Raw genomic sequence first — 21,491 nt, 5'->3', positions numbered from 1 at the left:
TAATCATGCTGAATAAGTAAGTTATCTAATGTTAGAAAGTACTACATGCTATGAATTTTTTTTTTTTAATTTAGACAGTCAGGTCAGGAGCACTAGGCAGGGGGCAGGTTAAGTTGCAGCGTTAACAGACTGCTCAGGGTAGGAATCACTGAGAGTGTAAAATATAAGCGAAGACTTGAAAGAGATGAGGTAGTTAGTAATGCTGACATCTGAGGAAAGAGTAATCTGACCAGAGGGAACTTCTAGAGCCCACAGTTGGAGTGCAATCGTGTGAGTGGAGCAGAGAAAGCCAAAGGACGGAAGGAGAGAGGAGATAAGACATAGACCATTGTAATAAACACTCCAACTTCTTCTCTGGATGAAGCGGTGAGCTGGATTTTATGCGTAAGAATAATTATTATCTGACTTATGTTTTGGTCACTCTGGCTGCCATATTGAAAACAGACTATAGATGAACAAAGTTAGAAGCAGGAAAGCTTGTAAACGTTTGTTTTTATTTATTATAAAAATAATCCAGACAAGAAATGCTAGTGGCTTAGGTAAGCATAACAGGGGTAGCAATGACGAGAAATGGGCAGATTTTGAGATGGGAAAGGTAGCTGGTGAAGCAGGTTTTGAGAAGAGGAATTGAGTGCTGAAAGTGTTGAGTTTGAAATATCTATTAGAAATCCAAATAGAGATATAAAGTAGACACTTGTAGACTTTGGAAAGAGGGTCTGGGCTGAAGTTGTCATTCTGGAGGCTGTCAAAATTGAAGTGGTACTTAAAGCCATGACACTGGAATAAATGCACCAGTCATGAGAATAGAGAGACAGACAGGCAGACAAGAGCATCGATGTGCTCCCATCCTTGGAGCTTGGAGAGAAGTAAGAATGAGTGACCAGAGAGGTGGGATCTAATTTTAGAAAGTTTATACTCAACAGGGCATGATGACCTTGCTGATAGATCACTGAGGACTAGAAAATGACCACTGTCCTGAGGGTCAGGGTCACCTCTGTGTGAGTTGAAAGGCAAATTGGAGAAAATTATGAGTCTGGAAGTAGGGGAATTGGCTGCCCGAGTACAGACACATCTTTGAAGAGTCTTGCAGCAAAGAGGAGCAAAGAAGGAGGGTGGTGGCTGGTGGGAAAGTTTGGTAAAGCGATGATTTTCTTTTCATGAGAATTAGTAACATGTTAATATAGAGGTGGAAATGATCTGCTAGGAAGAGTTTGAAATCAGAACTGGCTGTAAAACAGGGTTCTGTCACTTAATTGTTTTATGACCTCAGGCAAGTTACTCAGTTTCTCTGTACCTATCTTACCAGAAATGAGGCTGCATTTCCTTTAGGTAGCAATTTCCAGGGAGACAGCAATGATTGTGGAAAGATTCAGAAAGTTAAAAATTGATATTCCGGGTCTCTTACTTAGAAGCTGTAGGACCTTGGTAAAAACCTTCTTTTTGGATCCTTAGCATCTTCATCTGGAAATGGGGTAATGGTTGTGCTACCGGGATTTGGTAAGAATTGAATAAACCTGTGCAAATGAATTGCCTGGAATGGCATCCGGCGCATTTCAGGTTCACAATAAATGTGATTTGCTTTCATTGCTTGCTTTATGGTGTCTCAGATGCAGATCCAAATTCTCCACGTGGACATTTGCGTGATCAACTTTAACCGTACTCTTTAGTTGATGGCTCTGGTCTTCAGTCCATTTGTGACAAGAGCTTAACTTGAGGCTCTCCTGGCACTATATATTTGGCTTAGATGTTTGCCTTTACTTCTAACGGTGACATTGCTCTTTGCCCTCTGCCCATCTTCCCATGACTCAGGCTCTGATTCCACGAGCTTCCAGCCACACAGGTCATGCCCTACTGAGTTTGCTGCCAAAGCCAATGCCAGGCACAGGGAAGGTAATTCAGAAAGCTGCCAACAGAAATACCAAGCGGACCTAAATTAAAGTTACACTAAATGTTCCCTGGTATGAGTGTTTAGACCATTTTCTTAGAGATATTTCACATAAATATACCACGTGGGAATACAAGGAGAAGCGTGGTAACAAAATAGAGTTGTTAGAGCACCAGTTTCTGACGCAACTAGATCTGTATTCAAATCCAATCTGAATCACAGTAGTTGCTAAACTTGGGCAAACTAATGAGCTTTCCTAAACCTCAGTTGTCTCATCTGTAGATGGGGTTTAAAACTTACCCCAGGTGATCTGTGTGAGTGAAAACTGAGATAATTTAAGCAAAAGCTCTTAGCAGAGCACCTGATGTGAGTAAATAATAGTAAAGTTTATTATTGAGTAAACCCATCTATGTATTACTCGGACACAGAACAGTTCTACACTGAAAATTCACAATTCAAGACAAGGGTGATGGCATGAGGTTTTAATCCAAACATTTTTCTAAATACCTGAGATGCTGTAGTATGAAGTTCTTCATGAAAAAAAAAAAAAAAGAAAGAAAGAAATACAGAATATGGCACCAAACTCATTTATTCCCAACGTCGTGTGTATTTGCCTGCCCAAGACAAATAGCTGATCACGTCATCCCCGGTGTTGGCCTCACAGCCCTCAGAGTTGTCGTGCACGTCCCACGGTGGGGGCAGCCCTCCCTCTGAAGGCCAGTTTTACTTCACTTCCATGAGATACTTTTTTGGGAAAGAAATCCCTCAACAGTTATTGCATCTATTCAGACTAAAGTTAGAGCTACCATTTTATACACACCATCATTTAAGGCAAAAAAGTAATAATAATCCTACATGAGCTGTGTGATAAAAAGAGTAAGGGATTTCCCCAATGTTTTCTAGGTTTAATGAAAAGCAATTCCTTTTGTACTTAAATATTATTTGGAGTTTGGGAGTCTCATTCTAAGCTCAGCCCTACCACTAATTCGCGTAGCCGTTAGCAAGGTCCAAGCCCTCGCTAGGTCTCCATGTCCACATTTGGAAATATCAGCATTTCTGCTGGACGACAGCTGTAAAGATGTGGTAAGACCGACGTGTGTCACGTCTGGCATGTATCAAGTGTTCGAGAATCAGAAGTTTTTCCACAGTATGATGTATGCTTTCTTGCCCTTTGATAACTTCTAAGTAATCCTTATCTACCTTGGGCTCAAATTATCAAATGGCCAACCTCATCCTGCAAAAAAAATAAGAATAGGCTCATAATTATGCCCCCGATTCTCCTCACATTACATTTAAATGAATTCACACCATTTTAATTAAGTTTTTTCATTGTCACTAGACTTGAAATAGATTCGATTCACACAGAGCACAATAGTTAGGACTTCATTAGCATACTTGAAAGTCTTGAGAATGAGCTGCTGAACAAATACTGTATTCTTGTGATAGTCCTTAATTATTGTGCACATCCGGGGGGCTGCCATCCACATACTGATCACAATATATAATATACTAAAATGTCATTCTGGGCTCCACAAATTGGACTTTGAAATTCAGGGTGTAAGATTTTCATGAGACACCCAGAGCAATGTGATAGGCAATGGTATTGCTTTGGCTCAATATTTTATCTGTTTCTCTTTTGTTACAACTAACACAAGGAGATAAAGTGAATGCCTTTCCTTTCTGTAATAAATGGTTTATAAAAATTATAGTCTTGTCCATTTTCAAATAATCACACCTGGGTATGAAGCCTAAATAAAGATTTACATGAACAGTCAAATGAGCAATGGTCTTCTGAGATGCTTCACTTGGATTCTGAGGTCTGAAATGTATTCACCACAGTCCTATTTTTCAGCATGTATAAATCTCTCTCCGCAGGGTGGCTAAGTTGATCCAGCTGGCGCGCAGAACATGGGTTTGTGACGTCAGAGGCTTGCCTTCACATGCCAGCCCTACTCATTAGGAGCTGTGTGACTTTGGGAGTGTTACTTTAGGTCTCTGAACCTCCACTTATTTATCCATAAGAAAAGGATAATGGTAGCATCACCCATGTTAACTTTGAGAATTGAAATACATAAACAAATGATGGAAGGCACGTAATAGATGCACACACTCCATCCAATGTGGTCATAAATTAGTGACTGGAAACTAAATCCACAAATCCACTTTCTGAGGTGTTCACTTTAAAAACACTTGCATACTTACAAGAAGATAAAACTCCTGGCTTTTTCTCTGACTTACAAAATTATTTTTTTAAAAAAGCACTCAGACTATGTGAATAAATGGGAAGAAAACAGAAGACAAAACAAACCAATGCCTCCCAGAATTAGTCCCACTACATCACTCTATGCTCATTTACCTTTCACTTGGGGTATCTTGCCCTCCCTCAGTTGCAGAATATTCCTTGTGAGATTTTCAGATGACTGTTACAGTTTCAAGAAAGCCTAGATGCCCCTGTTTCTGATTAGATCACACTTCAAGAATCCTACTCCTCTGTGTTTATGTGCTTACCATACTAAGCGGCCTAATATCCCGAATTAGCCCAATTAATATTCAAAAGCACATGCTATCTTGGTACCTGATGCTAAAAGCTATTGACATCCTGTTTCTTGAATTATTCAGATGTACATCATTATCAATTTGTATGAGGGTGTTTTATAAATTATAAACAGGCAATTCATGTAAGATATGTTCTTTTTTTGTGTTTATCTAAAAATTAGCTCATCTGTGGGTTCAGTTAAGGTGTCAGAGGCCTGCGAGGCCATTCAGACAGAGCAGGGTAATACGGGGAGGCTGTGGAGTTGAGTTCTTCCAGGCAACGCACTGGGGTCTTAAGGAACAAGCACCACGATACCATTCAAGGGACACCCTGCCTATGCTTGCTGGAGGCAAGATGACCTGTGGAAGACGTTTTGACCACGTTATCTCATTTGTACTGCAGCACATCCTTTCAGCAGAATCATTCCCATTTTCTCCATGTGTAAACTGACGTCATTTCCGTTCTTGAGATGACTAAGGCTAAATGAGGCCGAGGTCGCTAGCAGAACTCTGGGGAAAACTGGCAGAGTCACGTACATCACGCCTGGACACAAAACCTCCTCAGAGAGCGCAGAGTCTGGGAGTCCCAAATCCGGGTCCTCGAACCCCAGCCTAGCCCTCAGGCCAACACTGTGGTTCTACCAGGAATGCAGCTCTCACAAGAGTTTCATAATAAACTCAGGCCTGGGGTAAGGAAATTTCACAAGGAAACCACTGACAGATGAGGCCCTGGATGCTCGAGAGCAGGGACTGTTGTGACTGGAAGCAAGGAAAATTGCATCAAGGGAAAATTGGGAGTCAGCGCATGGCAGTAACACCAAAGGGGAATAATTTAAGGGCTACGGATGCAAGAATACAAACATTAATAACAATAGCTATAATAATAATAAATAGGTACAAGTTTTAAACTCATAGTAACAGTAATTACAACAAAAGTTAATGGTTAAGTGTTGACGTGTATGTGCTAAACACCAGGCTAAATTCTTTGCATATATCACCTTATTTCATCGTCAAAACAACCCTGAGACAGAGCTATTCTAATGCTCATTTTACACATAACAAAACTAACGCTCGGTGAAGTTGAACAACTGAGCCAAGGGCACGAAGCCAAAGGGTGGTGGTGCCTGGAGTCAGAAATGCCTTAGATTGACTCTGAAATTCAATTTTTACCCACTAGGCTACACGGCTTGCTTTTGAAAGTCAGGAAGGGAAAACAGGCAGGTGAACCTTTCACTGAATATCCAAATGGTACCCAAGATCCAAAGTGTCAATCCAGGTGGAAATGGACAAACATGGGACCCTGTTCCAAATAACAACACTGTATCTTGTGGACCGTAAAAGCCATTATAAATGACTAAGCTGGATGCTCACAGATTCAAATACAATAAAAAGAAAGAAAAAACTTTACTAGACTCTAGAAATTAGAATTGTAAAGTATAATTACATTTCCAGATGGTCTTCACATATGAAAAGCAAATTAAAATCTAATGTGTATAGTTTTTTTTTTTTAAATTTTCTTAGAAATACTTACGGGAGTTAAAAGGTCCTCTCTCTAAATTCCGGAGCACTGTTTGTGCCTTAAAACTAAGAAGTAAACCAAACGCAGTGCACACAACACTCACATCCACCAGGCTGTTCAGGGGCTGGGGTAGCAAGAGATTATTTGCCATAAACTGACCTTGAGCAATTTGGGCTGTCCACACATCAGAACCCAAGATTCTAGGGAATGTCCATTAGGAACAACTAAGGAAAGCTCTTTAAAAAAGGGAATGGGGACTGAGTTTTTGTAAAAAGCTGCAGCTGCATTGTAATTGTCTGGGAAACCATCTACATTAAAAAAGGAAGCATCTACTTCCAGTATCCTCTGTGCTCCATCATCACCATTATCTTTAACAATACCTTCAAAGATTCTCATTTAAGGAGCAGAGATGGTTGGCTCCACTTTGCAAAAGTCCATGGAGTTTGAGACAAGTAACCAATAAGCTGCCTCGAGTGCTCGGAGTCAGAAGTCACTGCATTCTTTATGGGGCAGAGCGAAGAGCTGCCCTTCGCCTGGGAGACCCGCTCACTGCTGTCCTGCCTGCTATGCTCCGACTCTGTCAGCTCATCATGAATGTTCATCCTAATACTACTGGTGCCTCATTATGTACCTCCATCCCCCACTTGCTCCCTACCTTCCCCCACGATGACATCTTCAGGAAGATTAACAAAACCTGTTGCCTAGGAAGAAGGTACTAGCCTCGTGCTCTCCAAACTCTAGTGAGCATATGCGTCACCAAGAGTGCTGGTCAAAACACAGCGGGCTGGACCCTGTCCCCAGAGGCTCTGCTTCAGTAGATCTGGGAGGGGACCAGGAATGTGCATTTCTACCAAGCTCTCTGGTGCCATAGGGACTACCTGTCTGAGGACCACACTTTGTATATCTCTGACCAAGACCATTTCTCTTCATCTCTTGTCTCCCAGGTCCCTCTGCTGGAAGGTTAGTACCAGGATTAGAAACCCAGGACTTCAAAATCTTGGTGCTGTAACCACCAAATCCTCACAATTTCAGCTAAATGTTAATAGATGGGGCAGGGGAGGAAAGGAATAGCACCTTCTTTAAACACCAGAACAAAGAAGAAACTATGAACATACACAGGAGATTCAGAATTGCTCTAGGATCAGTCCTGGTATCAGCTTATTCAGGAATAAGAACCTCGGCCCAGGATGCGGTAGCTGGGCTCAGGGTGGCTACCTTCCTACTAACCGGGATGACTGCTTCTAAAGGCTCAGTGACAATTAAAAGCAACACCTTAAGAAATATATAATCATATAATTATATTTGCCCAATCCTTCTGCGGAATTCTGTATGTGGATTCTTTGTCAACAGGGGACTTCTGATTCTTTCCACACTAACTCTAAATATTTCCTTTTTTTTTTTTTTTTTTTTTACTTTAAAAATAGAGAGGAAACCACTGCCTTGAAGGGATGCCTAAATTTTATTTATTCATCTTTGGTTGTGTTTTTGAGTTCTTCCCTTGGGAGCCATGCCATCGAAGACATCAGGGAGAAAAGGATAGAAACACAACAGCAAACTGACTGCCAAGAATGGAAATTGTGATGCCCATCTCGCAAACAGAACGCAGCAACCAATGAGGGAAGGCGCCAATATTAATTAATTAGCTCCTGATAGAGGAACAATCAATACTGAATAACTAATGTTTTAGGGCACTTGCATTCATCTGTGGTAATCTATGGAGAAAATAAAACTTCAGCTCTCTAGGCCAAAAGGATAACGAAGGTTAGCACACAGTAGTTTCGGAAGTGAACGTTTTCCATCATTTAAGTCTGCATTATCTTGTAAAATAAGGCGATCATTCATTTAACCAAATAGCACTCAGGAGTTCATAGAGAATATTTAAAGTCTGTGATGCATTTTGCTCCTCACAGCATCCCAGGGAGGCCACGTTATGTACCCGTTAAAAGCACAGTTAAGTTACTTGCCAAAAAAAACCCCCAAAAAAACCAGTGGCACCAAGGATAAGAAACGTTCAGAAGCACAATATTAGGGAATAAAATTGATAAAATTGAATGTGAAAGATGAAAAAGAGAGGAAAAAAAATCTATTTTAGAGTTAAGTCAGGAGACTGTCTAAGACAAAAATATAATTGATGGTAGTAAACACAGGAGGGGTGGCTCCTTTAGGGGGAGGAAGTACACAGACTTGCATGAAGCCCTAAGACTAATAAAAATAATAAAAGTTAGCATTTATTGGCAACTCACTATGTGTTAAACACTGTGATCATGCTTCATTTTCAGAAAGGACTGAGTCTTCACAACCGCCTGATGAGGCAGAGTACTGTTTATCAGGAAGAGAGGTAAGTTTGTAGTATTGAAACAGAGGATCAATCCTAGTCTTTTGGACAACAGAGTCCAAGTTCATAATCACCAAACTCCATCAATCCCCATTAACACACAGTATATTAAAAGACATAAAAGGGGAAGAGGAACATGAGATCAAGGAAGTTGTGTCTTGGAGAAAGAGAAGAAGGAAGAGAACACGTGGCTTCTACTCACTGAGATCCTGGGTTCGACAGCCCAGAGCTGACATCGACAGAAAGAGACTAGAAATAAGAAGGGGTGGCCAGATGCCAAGGCTTGACTACACGGTTTACAGATCCTCTTCTCTTCTTTCCCTGATTAATGTGTAAATGTTATAAAATGTGTCCACAAATACAGATTCTGTATCAGCTTGATACTGGGTTCCTGAAAGCTTAAGCAAAGCTGTACTTCTAACTATAATGTCATATTTCCACCCTAGAGTTGTAGTTTATAATTTGCAAGCTAGTTTTGGCTACAAAGGATGATACTTACGAATAGAATCATTAAACCCACGATTATTTTTAAATGTCTCAGAAAAAAATACTTTCTATTTCCATCCTATTTAAGAAAAGATCTGAGGAATTAACATGCAAAATGAATATGACTAAACATAGCAATGTCACCACCACCAAAATAACTAATGGCTTAAGAAAATGTCATTGGACTTGGAAATTAAGGCCACTGAAGTCTTAGAAAGAGCAGTTTCAATGGATTGAGAGGGGTCAAAGACTTAAATTTGATAAACGTTAGTGACACTAACTGGTTGTAATTTTAAAGTCTGGAAGCATGAGGAATGGAAGGCATAAGGTGGTAACTAGACCTCTCAGCAGACTCTTAGAAGAGATTTTCATGGCAAGGGAGAATCAGACTTATACATTTGGAAATTTACCCTTGATTTAAGCCAAGGAAAAGACCTCAGTGGGGAAAGAAGAAAACAAGATAAAACTTGGATGGTGGGAGAGTGGACGGGATGGAAGGCAATGATGGAAGGTTAAGCTCTCGTGAGGATGCTAGACAGGTCTTCCTCCAACGACGGGCGACTGTCTTATTGTCTTACTGACCACAAACATTCATAATCATCTCATTCCATGGGAGCTGTGCACGTTCCCCAGGGCTGACTATGTGAGTCAGTTTGGTCCATGATACGTGGGCAGCTGTGAAGCACACTCTATCTAAGCAGCTTTCCGAGCTAACAGCTTTGACTCAGTCTTCTCTGCCCCCGTGGCAGGGAAGTCAGCGTGTCCCATTACGGCAGCTGCTTCAAGAGTAAGAAGGCACGTGGACCAGAGCTGAGCTGAGCTGAGCAGACCTCGCAGAGCAGACAGGGAACAAAGAGATCTGGATAGAAGCCAGCGTGCAATATAAATGAGAAAAAAATGATAAGCCACTGTGATCTGAGGAGTAATTTATTAGCAAACAAAACTGACCAACACTCCAGCACAAAGACAGATACTTAGAAAGAAATCCAGGAGGTCCTGCCCCCTTTACCCCCTTCCCCTCAGCACAAATAAAACTTTCCAGTTTCCATACACAACAGATTATTTTCTTTAGGATATTAAGGTCAGCACATAGAAATGCCTTTCACTTTAAATTTCTTTATTGAGATATTATTAAAATAAGACTCACCTGTTGAAAGTGTACAGTTCAATAGTTTTTAGTATATTTAACGAGTGGTACAACAATCACCATTATCCAACTTTAGAATATTTTTATCATCCCCCAAAGGAAACTTATATTCAAAAACGGCCACTTGGAAACCTGCTTCCTAATCCTAGGCAACCTCTAATCCACTAATCTGTTTTCTGTCTCTATGTATTTGCCTGTTCCTGACCTTTCATATGAATGGAATCATACAATAGGTGGTCTTCTGTGTCTGGCTTCTTCCATTTCTTCTAATAGATGAACCTCAAAAACATTAGGCATTTCTTTTTAGGACAAGACAGAAACACTTTTTTTGAATGGCAGGCTCTTTTTCATTACATGTCAAGCATATATATATATATATATATACACACACACACACACATATATACACATATATAATTATAGATATTTAAGAAATATAAATATATAGTTAAATATGTATTTACCCGGAGCCAGAGGTATCATTAGTCCCATATTTTGGACAAAGAAACTGAGGCCCAGTGATTTAATTCAATTCCCAAAGTTGTATAGCTTTTAAGTGCCAGCACCAGTATTGAAAATCAAGTCAGTTTGACCCCAACTTCCCTGCTTTTTTTCTCTATCACTTTACCTCATATTGATTTCAAAAGACAATTTCTCTAAAAGTGTCAGTTATCTAAGGATATTAAATTGGATAGTGGATATCCTTCAACTTTATGCCATAAGCCTTTCTACGCTGTCTTGCACCGAAAAAGAAACACACGAGAAGAGCACTGTGCTTTCGAACAAGGCAAGGCAATTTAAAAAGCAGATAAAAAGTCGAAAGTAATAACAAAAGGAGCCTGTCTGGATATAGAAATGTAATCCACTTCGCCCAATCAATTATTCCTTACATAAAAGAATACTAAAAATGATTAGAAGGTTCTTGTCTATTGTTTTTAATTATTTCCAAGTTTACACTGGCATGACACATAAAAAGACATAATAGGATAAGTCTAAAGAACCTCAAACTAATTTTCAGAAACACAAGCCAGCACTGGGTCTGATCTCAAATGGCTGGAGCAGCCCCGTGATTGCCGAACACGTAAAATCTCACCCAGTTAACAGAGGTCACTGTGCCCTATTAAAGGGCTTAGTGTACACGGTAGTACAGAGTATTTAGAATTTATGTCATTACTTTCAGATTAATTATGCATTTCAAAAATGTATTCTTCAAATCCCAAAGGAGATTTGATTGGGGATTTCTGCAATTAATTTTAACCAATTCAGAATAGTTCTTTATCGCCCTGTACATCACTGAGTTCTTTAGCCTCAACACAGTTTCAAATGACCCAGTCTTTGTAAACTCCACAAGAGTCTTGGTTCCCACTGCTAACTAGCAATTCAATTAAATCAACTGAACTTTCTCAGACCTTTTTGAATCATTCCACACACTCTTTTCCTGTTTCCCCCTCTTAATTTTGGCCTTGCTCCTCTCTGCTCCCTAACAGTTCCCCTAACTTCTGCCTCAGCTTTCACTAACTTATTTCATATTTGTGTGGCCAAACTGTCTGACCAGAGCAATTTCTATTCTTCTCTCTTGCCTACTAAAAATGTTCAGGTTCCACAATGTCCTATAAATACCGCAGTTGGAAGGTCAGTCCTTTAAAACGCGACCTAAAAATCCCTCATGCTCTATATTGTACTCAGCTAATTTTCTCTCTGGCATCAGTGGTCAAGGGCTTGGACACAAGTTTTTGGCCTGAAATACTTGTTCTGTAGACAAGTTACCCATGGAAAAAAGGGGGAAAATGATACAGTCTAGCTAATGGGGCTCTATGCTTATATATGTTAAATCCTTAGTGCCGTATGTTGGCATTATTATTATTAAAATTGTGCAGTTCAATAAAACTGTTTCTTATCTTAATGCCTTGATGATTTTTTTTTTTCCAAGAACCCACTCTGTCCCATCTCTGTCCTTGAGACCCTGTTTGACATTTCCACCCTTGATTCCTTATATGGATCTGGTGTTCCCATGCCTCAGGCCACAACCATGGTTCATGGTTTCTCTCCTACACTCCTGGTGTGCTCAGAGCATCCTTTCCATCAGTGTGATGGGTCTCCATAGGAAAGCCCCACACAGGGGCCCTTTTTATTACTTCTATGGACCTTTATGAACATCTCCATGAACTTGGCTAGCGCTGGCCCACGATGCTTTCCTGTGTGGCTTTACATTCAGATTCTATGTCCACTCCGGCCAAGGGGTGCCGCCAGACTTGTCATCCATCCTCTCCAACAGAGCAAGACTGAATGAACTAACTTACCCATTTCTAAGGGCTCATCTCAAAGAACGGTGTAAGGTAAGGGTTTAACTTCATCCTTTTGCATGTGAATAACCAGTTTTCCCAGTATCACTGTTGAAATGACTGTCCATTCCTCATTGAATGGTCTTAGCACCTTTGTTGAAAATGATTTAATCATACATGTGAGAATGTCGGGAGGATTCTGATTACTCATTCAGTCTTCTGAATAGTTTTATGTTTATTGAGAATGTTTTATCTTCACTATTCATTGTTGGAAGGTTGTGACTTTCTAGGAACTTTTCCATTTCATCTAGTTTATCCAATTTGTAGATGTTTAACTGTTCATAGTATTCTCGTATATTCCTTGCCTTTCTGTAAAATTGGTGGTAATATCCCTTCTCTAATTGCTAAACTTAGTTATTTGAGTCTTCTTTGTTCTAAGTCAATCTAGTTAAAGATTTTACAATTTTGGTCTTTTCAAAGACCCAATTTTTTTTTCTATCACTTTTCTATTCTCTATTTTGTTTATTTGTTCTAATCTTTATTATCCACTTCCTTCTGTTACTTTTCTCTTGATGTTCTTGAGATTTTCTTTCTTTGACAGTTTGATTACAATTTACCTCAGTTTGGATCTCTTTGGATTTATCACATTTGAAGTTCATTGAGCTTCTTATATCTGTATATGCATTTCTTTCCTCCAATTGTGAAGTTTTCAGCCATTATTTCTTATATAAGCTTTCTGACTCCTTTTTCTCTCTTTCCTTCTGGAAGACCCATAATACATACATTAATCTTCTCAGGGGTGTTACTTAAGTCTCTTAGATTCTGTTCATTTGCCCATTCTTTTTTCTCCCGCTCCTCAGACTTGACTGTTTAAAACGATTTGTCATCAACTTTGATGATTCTTTTTCCTGACTATGTGAGTCTGATATTGAACTCTTCTATTGAATTTTTCAATTCAGTTATTGTATTTTCACCTTCATGATTTCTATTTGGTTCTTTTTAATAGTTTATGTCTCTTTGTTGATATCCTCATTTTGTCCATATATAATTTTCCTGATTTTAGTTCTTTGTCCACATCTTCCTGTAGCTCTTTGAGCATATTTATGACAGGTGATTTAAGGTCTTTAGTCAGTAAACAATAGACCCATGTTTCTTTGGGGACTGCTTCTGGGAGTTATTTTGTCCCTCTTAATGTGTCATGCATTCCTGTTTATCTGCATGCCTCATACTGTTTTTCTGAAAATCAGGTACTTGAAAAAATAGTTACTTCCCTAGTCTTTGCAGACTGGCTCTGTGCAGGGGAAGACATTCACTCATCAGCCTGATAGAAAAGCTTAAGTTCTTCTCTGGCCTTTTCTGGCTCTCCATATCCTTTGGCCTGCATGTGTGTGTTTTTACAATTCCTCCAGATACACAACAATTTTCAAATGCCATACTTTCTTTAAGAGTCTCACCCTCTGCTTCTTCTTGGGGTTTTAGCCGTCTGCTATGTTCTTCAATCAGTAATTTCTTGTTCAGGAGTCTGCATGTCTGTAACTCCACTGAAATTTTCATGAGCCATGCCTGCTGCTTCCCATGGCTTCCTCTTTCCTCTTGCCTGAGAACCAAGCTGCCTTTTTTTTTTTTTTTTTTTTTGAACTATCTCAACTCTAGTGTAGGTGACACAGAGACCAATCCCTCACGCAGTCCACAGGCGGATCACAATGCTGCAAATTCAGACCTCTCTGCTCTCTCTAGTTCACAGAAGGGAACTGGGGACTAACCCACCATTTTATCCAAACTGTGCTCTGCTGCACTGTGCTGAGAAGGGGGTGGGCAAGGTGGGTAATCCAGCCACAGAATTTCCTACCATTTCAAATGTGGCTTCTTCTTGGCTGGATGTTCATGTGGTTGCTGCAGATCTTTGACTGAGTCCCAGGGCTCCTGTACAGTTTTTTAGTTAGTTTAGTTGTTGCTGTTTTTAATTCCATGGAGGAATCTTGTTGATGCCATTCAACCTCTTGATTCTTAAAATTTTAATTTTGCTTAGTTTTATTTTCGTGGGGGAGATAACTAGGTTTATTTATTTATTTTTAGAGGAGGTACTGGGGATTGAACCCAGGACTTTGTGCATTCTAAGCATGTGCTCTACCACTGAGCTATAACCCACCCCCTACCTCTTGATTCTTGTATACCGAAAAGTACTTTTTTTTCCCCACCCTTACCACATCTAATGCATCCTTCCATGATACTGGCTACATTTTTGTCTTATAATTCACTTATCTTCTATTTTTCATATTACTCTTGTCACCCTCTAAACTCAAGAGCACAGAAAAGGTCCTTCCTTCATACAACACATAGGTCAGCGCCTGGTTCTGAATACGCACTCGATTTCAGCTTGGTAAATTGAGCACTAGAGAAGAGCAAGCCTACGTGTGCAGACATCACATCATCCAGCCCCGTGAGTATCATCGCCATCTTCCCCGACTGTACGAGCGCAGCACCGCTCTAGGATGTGTGTCAGCAGTTGGGTATGTGCACAGAAGGCCCACATCGATTTTGCTGAAATTCTGTAGTTGGTATATTGTTCTGCTAGCAGACTGTTTTTGGAAACTGCAGCAGGCACCGTGCACCGGCTCAGAAGGAAGATGAGCAGCACGTCTCTCCAATGCCTGCGACCACACCCCTTCCCTCAGGGAAAAGCGGGTGTTTACTCAAAGAGAGAGGGAAGGCAGCTTTGCTCCTGTTGTTGATCTGGCTTACTCCAGAGATTCAAGAAGCAGCTCTGGCATTTTCAAGAATAAGGGGCGAAAAAATAAAAAACACAAACAAACAAAAAAATCGCTAAGTATATGAGTCTCTCAAAGGTGCGTTTAAAGTAAAAGACTGTTGGATGCTAATTAATTCCTGTTATCTGAGATGATGGGGGGGAGAAGGAAGAGAAGGGGAAAGCAAGCTTGGCTTCCATTACCACTCACAGGAGTCCTTCTGAAGGAAGACGTTCAATGCTCCCCTGAGGTGTCTGTTGTCCTCCTAAATGAATCGGTCGAGTAGAAACGCACATTATTTGGACATGGATATCCAAAGGGGAATTGCCATAAAGTCAAGATGTCTGATAACCCATTAGAAAATATTGTATTAAGTAGCCTCTATCAGAAGGCAGTGTTTTTAAGGGAGAAGGCTTACCGAGAGTTAGTATAAATTTTCTAAATCTCTCTCTTTCCAAAAACACAAATAACTGAATTGCTAATTCTCACTTATATACTTTGAATCTGGTTTTGGTTTTTTTTTTTTTTTTTGCAGAAAGTGAATCTCCCATCATTAAACCACTGTATTTTAAAAGTCTCCTGTGTTGTATATCCATCTTGTTAAGTACGCATCTGTATGTGACAGGCACGTATCCAAAATAAATGTATTTTGAATAGCATGTTTTCAAAGTCCCAGGTTTCAGTTCCCAATTATCTATTTGATCTTTCTAATACTTAGCAGTTCTTTTTTTATAGGTGGCAAAAACATATGAAGGATTTGGCCAAGGTTAATTTAAAGACATAAAGTACTATGATCACATGGAAGTGGGAGACTGTATTTTCTCTAGTGTATATATATGCATTTATATATATAAAATTTCAAATGTGATTTTTTTTCCACCATTCACTCTTATTAAGTAACTTACTCTGCTTGGCACATACACAGCCCCCCGCATAGCAAATGCTCAGTAGTTATTTGCTAAATGAATCTGCTATAACTTGGCTCCAAACTCTAAAAACCATGCAAAGCTCAATTATTAATAAAATCCTTTCAGTTTTAATTTTCCCTGAAGTTATGTTAGCAACTTTTCTTTGGGGAAGATTAGAATTATTGATTATATATATATACCCACACATATAATATGTATACACACATATACACACACATATATGACATCTATTAGAGAAGTTATCATTCGAATTGGACCCGAGGAATAACATTAGGAAACACTTTCAGAATGTTCCATGCTCTCTCAATAGTTCTGGTGGTGTAGCCAGTCAGCAACAAGCGAGGTACAAGAGAGGACTTTTTAGCAAAGCTGAGCAGAGGGGCAGAAAGAAGAAAGTCGGAGTTCTGGTTCACGAAGGAGCCCGGGGCCTCTGTCAGCTCCTGAGCAGAGCGGCTTGGGGACTGGGGCAGAAGAAAGACAGTGGCAGACCCAAGGCCCTGGAAGACTGGGAACTGTGTGGGCAGCAAGCAGCCTTGGGAATGGGGCGGCTGGGCGATCCAAACAGAGGCTCCTGATACGCTGGGTAGGGCAGGAGGAGCCACGGGGGCAGCCTGGAACCTCTCACCTCGGCTAAGTCCTGGGAGGGCTGCAGAAGCTAAGGTGAGCCGCGGTGGCCACTGGGCCAACGACGTAAGGTAAAATGTGAGCATGGCTAGGGGTCATGTGACATAGGGTTGCTGCCCCACCCAGCTGGGTCCTAGCACTGTTTGCACCTCCAGGAGACAATGAGCTTTCTTTGTAAAGTATGGTGCTCCCAGGCCTCTGATAAAGTCTATCCTGTTGACGCAAAAGCCTTCTCGCCTTCACAAAGTACTGCTGAACCCTCCATTACGTCTGTGTCTGTCGTGACCACTAACTACTCATTCCCTTTTACTGAATAGATGTTACACGTTCTGCGAATCCTGTCTCATATTGTTCTTTTAACACATTCTGGTGAGAGGAGAAAACTGAAGAGTCAAGGCGTTCAGCCACTTGTCTGAAGTTACCCAGGCCGTTAGTAGTGAAGCGAGAACCTTAACTCACGTCTAGCTGGCTCCAAGTCTTCAACGATGTCTACCAAGCTCCCTGGCTTTCCATTGGGCTATATCTTTACTGAAAAGATTAATAATTAATTAACTCTAAAAACATAAACAAAAAAAAAGTTTTTAGACGCGACCTCAGAAACCCGCAGGACATCCTTCAGGCTGTGCCTTGTCACAGCGTGGAATTCAAGGCTTGCATCTCAGAAGCCGGCTACAAAGAAGCCAGAGGGAAGGTTCTCACCTGACAGCAGACTGCACACAGAAACCCCCTTTTCAACAGTCCGAAAGGGCAGAACCAGTTTTGTACAACGGACTAAACAGGATGGGATGAAAGCAATTAGCTTGCCATCTCACTGACTTTCTTAGTATGTGCATTCAAAGTGAACAGTCTTATGCTTAAGGGGTGATGGGGTGGGAAGGGATAAATTTGGGAGTTTGAGATTTCCAAATGTTTTAGCCACAATATATAAAAATAGATTTTTTAAAAAAGTTCCTTTTGTATAGCACAGGGAACTATATTCAATATCTTATAATGACTTTTAATGAAAAAGAATATGAAAACAAATATATGTATGTATATGCATGACTGGGACATTCTGCTGTACACCAGAACCTGACACACTGTAACTGTCTTACTTCAATTAAAAAAAAAAAAGAAAACTAGTAAGTTACAAAAAAAGTTCTAGTCATGGGGGAGGGTATAGGTCAGTGCTTAGCAAGGACAAGGTCCTGGGTTCAATCCCCAGTACCTCCATTAAAATAAACAAACAAACAAACAAACAAACAAATAAAATTACCGCCCCCCCCACAAAAAATTAATTAATTAAAAAAAAAACCAAAAACAAAGATTCAGAGGGCAAATGATCGCTTCTGGTTCTGTTTTGACCATAACAAAGAAAGTAATTAGGAAATTATAACAATACTGATTACACACAGCCTTTTCCACTTTGTAAGCTGAACCACTGCATCTAGTAGGTACACACCTTGAATGCATGTGCCTCCAGACACACATGAGCACATGCCCCCATGCCAGCGCTGGCCATGCTTCTGGAGCGTTCAGGAAGCTTCAACAAGGACTGCTGCCTGGAGGAGGCAGCCAGGCTCCTAAGGATTCAGAGACCACAATCTCCACACTTGCAACCAGCCCATGACACACTGTGCACACTCACTCCTACTCTGGCCATCATGACCTAGAAATGATCACACCCTGAAGTTTACGTCCCTATCAGTTTGGTTATCCAGGTTCCTCATAGACAGTGTCCCACATTCCCCGCAGAAGAGACAGCATTTGCCTCTTGAAATGCTACTCATCGTTCAAGGTCTGTTTTAGATGCTTCTAAATCTGAAACTCTGGGTCCTTCTTAGCCACACTCTGTGGACCTGGGCTTCTTGACCTCAGAGCACATGGGCTCTTGTGTCTGATAATTGCTGTATTTCTGGTACTTAGTGCGTGGTACACACAGGTGCTCAATAAATGTGTACAGCAGAGAAAGAAGAAGGGAAAAAGGGAAGGAAAAACCCTGGGGAAAAGGCAGGCAGGCAGGCAGGCAGGCAGGTCTCCTTTCACCTAAGTACTGACTGCGAAAAGCAAAATGAAAAAGAACTCAAGAGGGCGAGTGGATGACTAGTTGCTTTACGAACACTTAAGAATAGGTGAGGTGAGTTGCAGATGGGCTCATTCATTCCCCAAAGAACCTGAAGACTGGCTGACCTGCAGCTTGTCTTCCTGAGCTGTAAGAAATCTTTCTCACCTAGAGCAAGAGCTCGGGAACTTTGCTTGTCTTTACTCCCACCAACATTGGCATTAATTTTTAATACATAGGTGCTACCTCTCTATTCCTCTCTCTCCCCTTCTCTGTCTCTCTCTCCCTCTCTGTGTGTCTCTCACCATCCATCCCTCCCTCCCCATTCTCCACGCCCTTATAGTTCCACCAGAACAATGGTGATCAGAACAGCTACTTCTCCTAGCCATGCTGAAGTTTCAATTAGATGCAATAAATCTGAAGCTCCAGACGACATTCAGCAAGGCATTTCCCAGTACCTGCAGCACCGCAGTCATTCTGTTCCTGGCTCTAATTCAGCACCCTCCTCACATAATTCTCTGCCTAGGAGAAATCTGTCAGGTCTTTTTGTATCACTTGTCTCCTGTTGGACAATGCCAACCTCTCCACGGACGTCCCTTTCCCGATGCTGAGATTAAAAAAGGAGGGGGGAGGGTGATAACTGTTTTGCAAAGTAAAACGGGCCTAGGTGGTACTGACAGTCTCTGAAATGTAACCACACCCTCCTCCATGGCTCAGCCCTTCCCCATGCTCTCTCTGAAAGTCTGACACTTCCCTATACGTTCAAGAGAACTATTTTATATCACAGCTCACAGTTATTACACCTGCTACCACAGCCGCCAGCCCTTCCCACGCAAGGGGTGTGCACTGCTGCGTCTAACCAGGGTGACGTGGAGGAGGGAGGCCGGGCCTTGGAATCACACAACCTGGGTTCAAATCCCAGTTCTGATGTCAACCGCAAATCCCGGGGCAAGGTCGCTTCACCATTACCTAGCCCGGTTTTCTTATCTACACAAAGGGGACACTAATACTTCATAGACTATTCTGAGGATCACATATGATTGCCTTAGGGACATGCTAGAACCAGGAGCAGCTTACAGCACTACTGGGAAAATGTTACCCATTTCCCTTAGGAGTTCTGTGGTCACAGAACAATTATAAAAAAAAAAAAAAAGGTATGACATTCAAGATGCACATGCACATATGCGCAGAAAGGTCATATTACTTGCTTCCTTGAAATTGACTCAACTTTAACTCCAATATTCTTCACTGCCAAGGAGGGAAAAAGAATCAAACATACTCATGATTGAGGCTAAACTCCTTCCTCTGACAAGCCCCAAACCCCACAGCGGTGTAAGGTCCAGAGCTCTCTGGCAGCACGGGGCACTGGCTCTTAGGTCACGTGGGTTACCAGTGAGTGTTTTACTGCCCCGGTCCTCCTGTTCCCGGTAGGCCAGCAGTCAGGGACCTGGGGACCTTTCATGCAAACACTTCCCTCCCTGAAGGCAAACCACCTTCTAGGTGCACTTCCAGGGGATGACACACAAGTTCCCTCTTCCACAGGACCTGCAGTCTTTCCTCCTCCTCCCAGGACTGCAAAACACCTTTGGATCAAAGGAAAACATCTTGTATTTTTACTTGTTTCCCTCAGAGGTACTCTGCCTCTTAAATCTTCATCAAGAATTTGGCAGCTTGGAGAAGATAAAATTAGGAACAAAAGCATCTTGCAGGTCAGGAAGCCCAGAGCCTGTGACCTTCTGGAATAAGGAAAAGAGGACACTCATAAACATAAATTATCTCAGGATTTCTCTTGCTATAATAATAATTGCAAATATTTGAATAGCTAACACTCAGTGAGCATCCATGATGAGCTAAAAAAATACCAGCAGTTCTACAATTAATGACTAAACTTGTAAATAAAATGCAGTGCTTTTCTGCTTGCAGGGCTCCTTCCCACGCCACCTCAGTTGATCCTACCTTCTAGGAAGCAGGCAAAAATTGGATAAGTGTCTCTTTTTTTTTTGATAAGTTTATGAAGTTTGCACATCGCTGGAGCTCTTGGCAGACATATCTCCACCTGGGTTTCCTCTGTGGTCAACTGCCCTGAGTCAGGGTACGAGGGTCCAGAATCCTGCAGCCCAGCATCACGGCCCTTCTGCTTCCCTGCCCCTACCTCCTCATTGTGTGCACTGCTCTGCTAAATCAGTTCTGTACCTACACTGAAACATCAACGCCCAGCTCAAGTCTCAACTCCTTCCGGGACTGAGGCCACACCATATTCCTCCCTGAGCCTCCTTGCAGAGCTAGTCTTCCAAACTCTGACCATCTTTCCAGAAGCACACTCCTGTCTGACATCTTGAGAATCTGCCTATGCCTCATTGCCATCTCCTGGTTTCCAGGTCTGGGATCGACTGACCCTCTCTGCCTGCCGGATTATTATTCATCTCCTGCCTTCTTCCAGCTTCCTGGACTCCACTGCCTACCTGCTTCCCTCTTAGAAGCAATCTAGGTCCTGACTTGCCTAGTCCAGTAATTCTTTGTTTCTTTTAGACCTTGACTAGCTGGTCACAATCAGAGGAGTCTGCTTCCATTAGAAGGTAGATGTTGAGGCTGACCTCTTCCCAACAGAATCTATCAAGGAGCCAACTAAAGGGACCAGGACATCACTTCAGGGATCCTAGCTCCCTACTCAAGTGCCTCTCATGATGCGTACCCTCTTCAGGGAAGAAAGGTCCATGAGTTCTGTCTCTGAGTTCACGATATAAAGGACGGCGGTTGAGTTGGGAAGGGTGTTATCTCAAAGGCAGCCAGAGTTACGCTAAATGCAAGAGACAGAGGCTGGAGGAGAAGAGGAGGCTAGTCAGAGGATGCTACGGCTTGTATCATGCATCAAACAGAGGCCCGAGGCAGGTACCTGGCCGTGAAGGTCGAGGAACTGGAGTGGAAGGCCAGGCCAATGAAATCAGGTAGGTTGGGACCTCG

The 21,491-nt window shown here is 41.5% G+C and overlaps 1 protein-coding gene and 1 long non-coding RNA gene across 12 annotated transcripts in view; one reads left to right on the top strand and one right to left on the bottom strand.

Moving 5' to 3' along the window:
* NRG3 (neuregulin 3) overlaps positions 1-21,491 on the bottom strand; it is a 937,576-nt gene that overhangs the window by 414,711 nt on the left and 501,374 nt on the right. The gene's annotated exons all lie outside the window — the stretch shown is intronic.
* Positions 1,683-15,749, top strand: LOC116667219. Its single transcript, XR_004324034.1, has 3 exons — positions 1,683-1,694; positions 8,723-8,727; positions 12,233-15,749. It is a non-coding gene; the product is annotated as an uncharacterized LOC116667219 (long non-coding RNA).

This window comes from Camelus ferus, chromosome 11 (genome assembly GCF_009834535.1).
Source record: "Camelus ferus isolate YT-003-E chromosome 11, BCGSAC_Cfer_1.0, whole genome shotgun sequence".
NCBI classification, from domain to species: domain Eukaryota; kingdom Metazoa; phylum Chordata; class Mammalia; order Artiodactyla; family Camelidae; genus Camelus; species Camelus ferus.
The sequence above is the reverse complement of the archived record's forward strand: the minus strand, read 5'-3'. Positions and strand labels throughout refer to the sequence as shown.